The following is a 6,074-nucleotide window of genomic DNA, read 5'->3' as shown; positions in this document are numbered from 1 at the left end:
AACTCATGAGAATCCACATGATTTAAACATTGGCTTAGCCTTTAAAATCTTTTACAATGTACATTTAGTGTTAGAAACCAAAAAGAAAAGGACTTATATAATAAAACTGATACCAGCACTTAACTGCTTTCATTTTTTTTTTAATGTTTTATTTATTTCTAGGAGAGAGAGAGAAAGAGACAGCGTGAGCAGGGTAGGGTCAGAGAGAGAGGGAGTCACAGACTGAAACAGGCTCCAGGCTCTGAGCTGGCAGCCAGCACAGAGCCCAACGCGGGACTCGAACCCACGAACCGCAAGATCATGACCTAAGTGAAAGTCGGACGCTCAACCGACTAAGCCACCCAGGCGCCCCGACTGCTTTCATTTTTAAATATGTTTTAATGTCAATTATAATACAATAATAGTATTCAAACCCCATTAAAATTTTACGTATATCAGAAAATTTTAGAAGAATTATCTTAGTCTGTAATTGTACTATTTTCCCTTTAATTAGGCATCCATTAAAATTACTAATTTGAATCTGGAGAAACTAAGACATAAAACATTCAGAGAGTCAGTAATATAATTATCAATGGTGTCATAATAGCACTATTCTTGTTTTAATCTTATCAATTTAACAACTTGCAAAAATAAGTCAAAGTTACTTTTCTCTAAAATGGAAAATTATTATTTGATAATATTTAGATTTTCATAGTGCTTGGCAATTCAGTTCACTTGTCTGTGTATAATAAGATATTGAAAGTGGGTGTGAAATTATATTTAATAGATAATAAACTGAGAAGAGAACATTTCATGACCAATTCAGTTTTAAGGCCTGATTGTATAAAAAAAGTGACAAGGCAATTAGCATTATAGATTTAGTTCAGGGTAAGAAATCCTGAATGGCTGATTCTTCCCCAAATACAGAGCAGTGTTGTGAAACTTGGGTTCCAGAAATTTTAAGACACTCCATTCCCAAGAAAAGTAAGATTTAAGTAAAATATTCTACCGGGTTTAAAATATAAACTAACAAAGTAATCATAAAGTTATGCTATTTTGCACATAACATATAAAGAGATGCTTTGTAACAATAACATAAGGAAGGTCAGTAGGGCAGAGCTGTATAGGTAGGTGCATGGCTTTTGTACGCTACTAAAGTTTAGTTGGTATCTATTTTAATTGGACTACTATTAATTTTGGATGTTAAATGTAATCCTCATGTAGATCAAATATATAATGTTTTTTAAATGTACACAAAAGGAAGTTTGAAGTGAATCAAGAGTTCACTAAAAATATCCACTAAATGCAAAAGAAGGCATTAATAAATGAAATGAGGGACCCCTCCCACCAAAAAAAGACCCCAACTGTAAGATATATATAGAAAACAATTAGCAAAATGGCAGAAGTAAATCCTTCCTTATCAGTAATTGCTTTGATGGAAATGGGTTAAAGTCTCCAACCAAAAGATAAAGTTGGTAGATGAAATTAAAAAAGAAATTTAAATATATGTTGCCTACTAAAGGCATATTTTAGATCCAAAGACACAAGTAGATTAAAAGATGGAAAAACATCATATGCAAATAGTTTCCATAAGACAGCTGGTGTGGCTATACCAATATCAGACAAAATACATTACAAGAGGGAAACTGTTGCAAGAGAAAGGATATTGCACATTGATAAAAGTGTCAATTTATCAAGACAATATAGCAATTAAAAACACATGTGCAAGAGGATTCTAGGAGGTAGGAAGCACCAGGAATTTGTCTCACACCCAGACAACAATGGTACTAGCAGAATCTGTCTAATGTAACTCTTTTGGAACTCCTCTGGAGTGTATTGAAGGCTTGGAACTTACAGGGGATGTCACAGAGGGAAAGTTGCCATTACTTTCAGTCGATTTCAGCTCTGAGAACAGTTGTAGCTATAAAACCCCCAACCTTCAACCTCTTGGTTGGCAACTCTGCACTTGTTCTCAAAGCAACTCACGCTTTTCAGGAGCTAGGCCTGGGCAAAAAGGATCCGGTCTTAAAACTGTGTTCAGTCTGTGTTCTCTTTGGTGACTGCTGCTTCTAATCACAGAGAGAAAAACAAAGAGGAGGTAGCCGTTTTTGTTTGCATCTGCTCCATTGTTACAAGCCCCTCCCCCTTCTGTTAAAGTGACATCTAGGGAATTCAAAGGGCAGTACTCATTATCTGCCCTTTCATTTTTCTCCTTTTTTTCCTTTTGAAAGCCAGACTCAGAAACAACTACATACACAGGATAAATTAGAAAGTGATCACACATGCCCCGAGAAAACACCAGCTCAGAAGAAACTGAGAAGACCTAAAGTTTACACCTCAGACTGATCCTTGGCACAGAAACAGCCTATAATAACCAAACAAATATATTTTTTCTACACAAAACAGCAGATAATGTGATTTCCAAGAAACATCATTAGATTCAAATATATAATGTTAAAAAAAATTTCAGGGCATACAATAAAACAGGAAAGTGTGCCCCATTTAAAAGAATAAATAAATTAAAAAAAAACTATCCCTGAAAAAGACCCACTGGCAGATTTACTAGACAAAGACTTTAAAAGAGCTGTCTTAAAGATTCTGAAAGAACTAAAGGAAGAAGCAGAAAAAGTCACAACAACAATGTGTAAAGAGAATGGAAACATCAGTAAAGAGATACAAAACCTAATTTTTTTTTAATTCTAGAGCTTAAAATATAATAATGAAATGAAAACTTCACTAGAGAGATTCAAAGTCAGATATGAGCAGGCAGAAGAAAGAATCAGAGAACATGAAGACAGGATGATAGAAATGATCAATTCTGAAGGTCAGAAAATGGATTAAAGAAAAGTAAACAGAATTTAAGATAATTGTGGGATTCCATCAGGCCAACCAACGTACACATTGAGGGAGTCCCAGAAGGAGAAAAGGTGGGGAAAGGGACAGAGAGGATATATGAAAAACATAATGGTGGAAAATTTCTCAGACTTGATGAAAGACAAATAACAGAAACATCCAAGTAGTTCAGCATCCTATATAAAATAATATAAATATTGAAGAAGCTCAAAGAATTGCAAGTAAGATGAACTAAAAATGTTTCACATCAGGAAACACTGTAACCAAATTTTTGAAAGACAAAGACAAAAAGAAAAAGTTGAACATTGTTGGTAGGAATAAAAAATGATACAGCTGCCATAGAAAACAATTTGATAGTGCCTTAAAAAGATGAAGATAGAATTACCACATGACTTATCAATTACACTATTACATATTTACAAAGCAAAAAAAAAGAACAGTTATAGACGGTCTTGGATTTACAATGGTTCACTTAATGATTTTTTCAAATTTACGATGGTACAAAATTGATACACATCCAGTATAAACTGTACTTTTTAAAAAAAATTTTAATATTTATTTTTGAGAGAGAGAAAGAGCATGTGCCCATGTGCATGAAAGTGGGGGAGGGGCAGAGAAAAAGGGAGAGGGTGCATTCAAAGTGGCCTCTGTGCTGACAGCAGAGATCCTGATGTAGGGCACAAACTCATAAACTGTGAGATCATCACCTGAGCTGAAGTCAGACTCTTAACCAACTAAGCCACCCAGGTGCCCCCTTTTAATTTTGAATTTAGATCTTTTCCCAGGTTAGTAATGTATGGTCAGTATTCTTTCATGATGTTGGACAGTGGCTGGAAGCTGTACCTCCCAGTCACTCATGCAGTCACAAAGGTAAACAACTGATAGAATTACAACTGTTCTGTACTCATACAATATTCTGGTTTTATGTTTGTTTGTTTGTTTGCTTTTACTTTCAGTATAATAGTGAGTTACATGAGACACTCAATACTTTATTATAAAATAGGCTTTATGTTAGATGATTTTGACCCACTAGAGGCTAAAGTGTTCTGAGCACATTTAAGGTAGGCATGACTAAGTTATGATGTTTAGTAGTTAGGTGTATTCAATGCACTTTATACTTAACAATAATTTAACTTATGATGGGTTTATTGGAACATAACCCCATTGTAAGTGAAAGAAGATCTGTATGACGATGTTAATGATTATGCATAATAGCTAAAAGGTGGAAACAACCTAAGTGTCTATCAACAAATAATGGATAAAGAAAATAGGGTATACACATAGAACAGAATATTAGCTTGAAAAAATGAATGAAATTATGATACATGCTACAGCATGGATGGATGTTGAGACAATATGTTAAGTAAAATAGCCAGACACTAAAGGGCAAATATTGTATGACTCTACTTATATGTAATGTCTAGGCAAATCCATATAGATAGTAAATTAGAGGTTATCAGGTGCTGGGGGAAGGTAGGGGTAGACAGCAATTTTATAATAATTACAGAACTTTTGTTTGGGTTATTAATAGAACCTTGGAAATAGTGGTGATGTTTGCACAACATTGTGAATGTGTATAATGCTACCGAATTGTACACTTAGAATGGTTAAAAGAGCAAAATTTGTGTTATATATCTTGCACCAATGAAAATAAATGAAATCACTCAATTTACCAAAATATAAAATAAGCAAAAAAACCAACAATAACATCAAGCATGGGAATCAGGAATTAGATGCAACAACATTAAAAATCTTTGACTTATAGAAATGTGCCTACAAGAAGTTCATTAACAATTAAGGCACTTTAGTGGCTCAGTTGGTTAAGTGTCCAACCCTTGGTTTTGACTCAGGTCATGATCTCATGGTTTTTGAGATAAGCCTGGCATTGGGCTCTGAACCATCAGGGTGGTGCCTGCCTAGGATTCTTTCCCTCTCTCCCTGCCCCTCCCCAGCTCATGTTCTCTCTCTCTCTCTCCCCCTCAAAACTAAATAAATAAACATTAAAAACATATTTAAATCTATAAAAAATGAAGTTATTTAACAAGAATAAAAAAGTAATTGATTAACAAGTTCTTTCATCAAATGTAATATTTTACATGAAACAAAAACAAAAATTATCTTCTATGAAATCTGATTTTTCTGAAATGAATTAAAAGCATTAAAATGCATGAAATGAATTTTAAAAGCATTAAAAATATAAAGTCAATATAAATATAAAATAATTTATATTAGGGGGTGCCTGGGTGGCTCAGTCAGTTAAGTGTCCAACTTTGGCTCATGTCATCATTTCGCAGTTTGTGAGTTTGAGCCTTGCATCAGGCTCTGTGCTGACAGCTCAGAGCCGGGAGACTGCTTTAGATTCTGTGTCTCCCTCTCTCTCTGCCCGCCCCCCCCACTCCTGTTCTATCTCTCTCAAAAATAAACATTTACAATTTTTAAAAAACATTTAAAAAAATAAAATAATTTATACTAGATAAATAGCTTCTGAAGGCAGGAATAATTTCATAGTTTAAAAATTATTGGGGACTTTAGGAACTTTCAACAGTGTGTGTTATACTTACGGATATTTGATAGATTATAAATGTAAATAGACACTTTTAAAATATGGATTTATTCACTAATTAAAAATAGAGATTTATTCATGTTAACCTAAGTACTTTGTGTTACTTGAACAAAATATGTACATCATTATTTTACAGTTTTGCAAATCTAATGTCTGGCTTTAAAAGAAGACAGAAATTCTCAAACTGGCCTCTTCATTCTATTTGTTAAGATCTGTTGTTTTGCCTAAAGAATATGAGAAGAATCCAACCTTATACGGACATGTAGGCAGACAGGGAGGATCTAACTGACCCCAGAAACTGTCTCAGAGACCCCAGGGGACTTTTAGCCACACTTTGAAACCATAGAACTGTCTGTAAACCAAGTTATCCAAAAGTCATCATCGTTTATGACAGAGATAGTTTCTAGCTAGACTTAAACTCATTCTCCAGATATTAATAGGAATGATACATTTGTCAGGGGACAATCTCAGATATACATATTTCAGGAGTGCTGAGTCTCTTCTGTTTTCCACAAAACCTGGCTTATCTCTATCCTTACTGTATCCTAATCTCTTTTACTTCCTGTTTCTCTCACTCAGTAGACTGCCAGATCTCAGGGGCATCAGAAATACTGTCCTTTCACTAGTTAGGACCAAGTCACAAGTGAAGAGCACAATGAACACTCTTTAATGAATGCAT

The sequence above is a fragment of the Crocuta crocuta genome, unplaced genomic scaffold (genome assembly GCF_008692635.1).
Source record: "Crocuta crocuta isolate KB4526 unplaced genomic scaffold, BGI_CrCroc_1.0 scaffold36, whole genome shotgun sequence".
Lineage (NCBI taxonomy): Eukaryota > Metazoa > Chordata > Mammalia > Carnivora > Hyaenidae > Crocuta > Crocuta crocuta.
Note: the sequence above shows the minus strand (reverse complement) of the source record.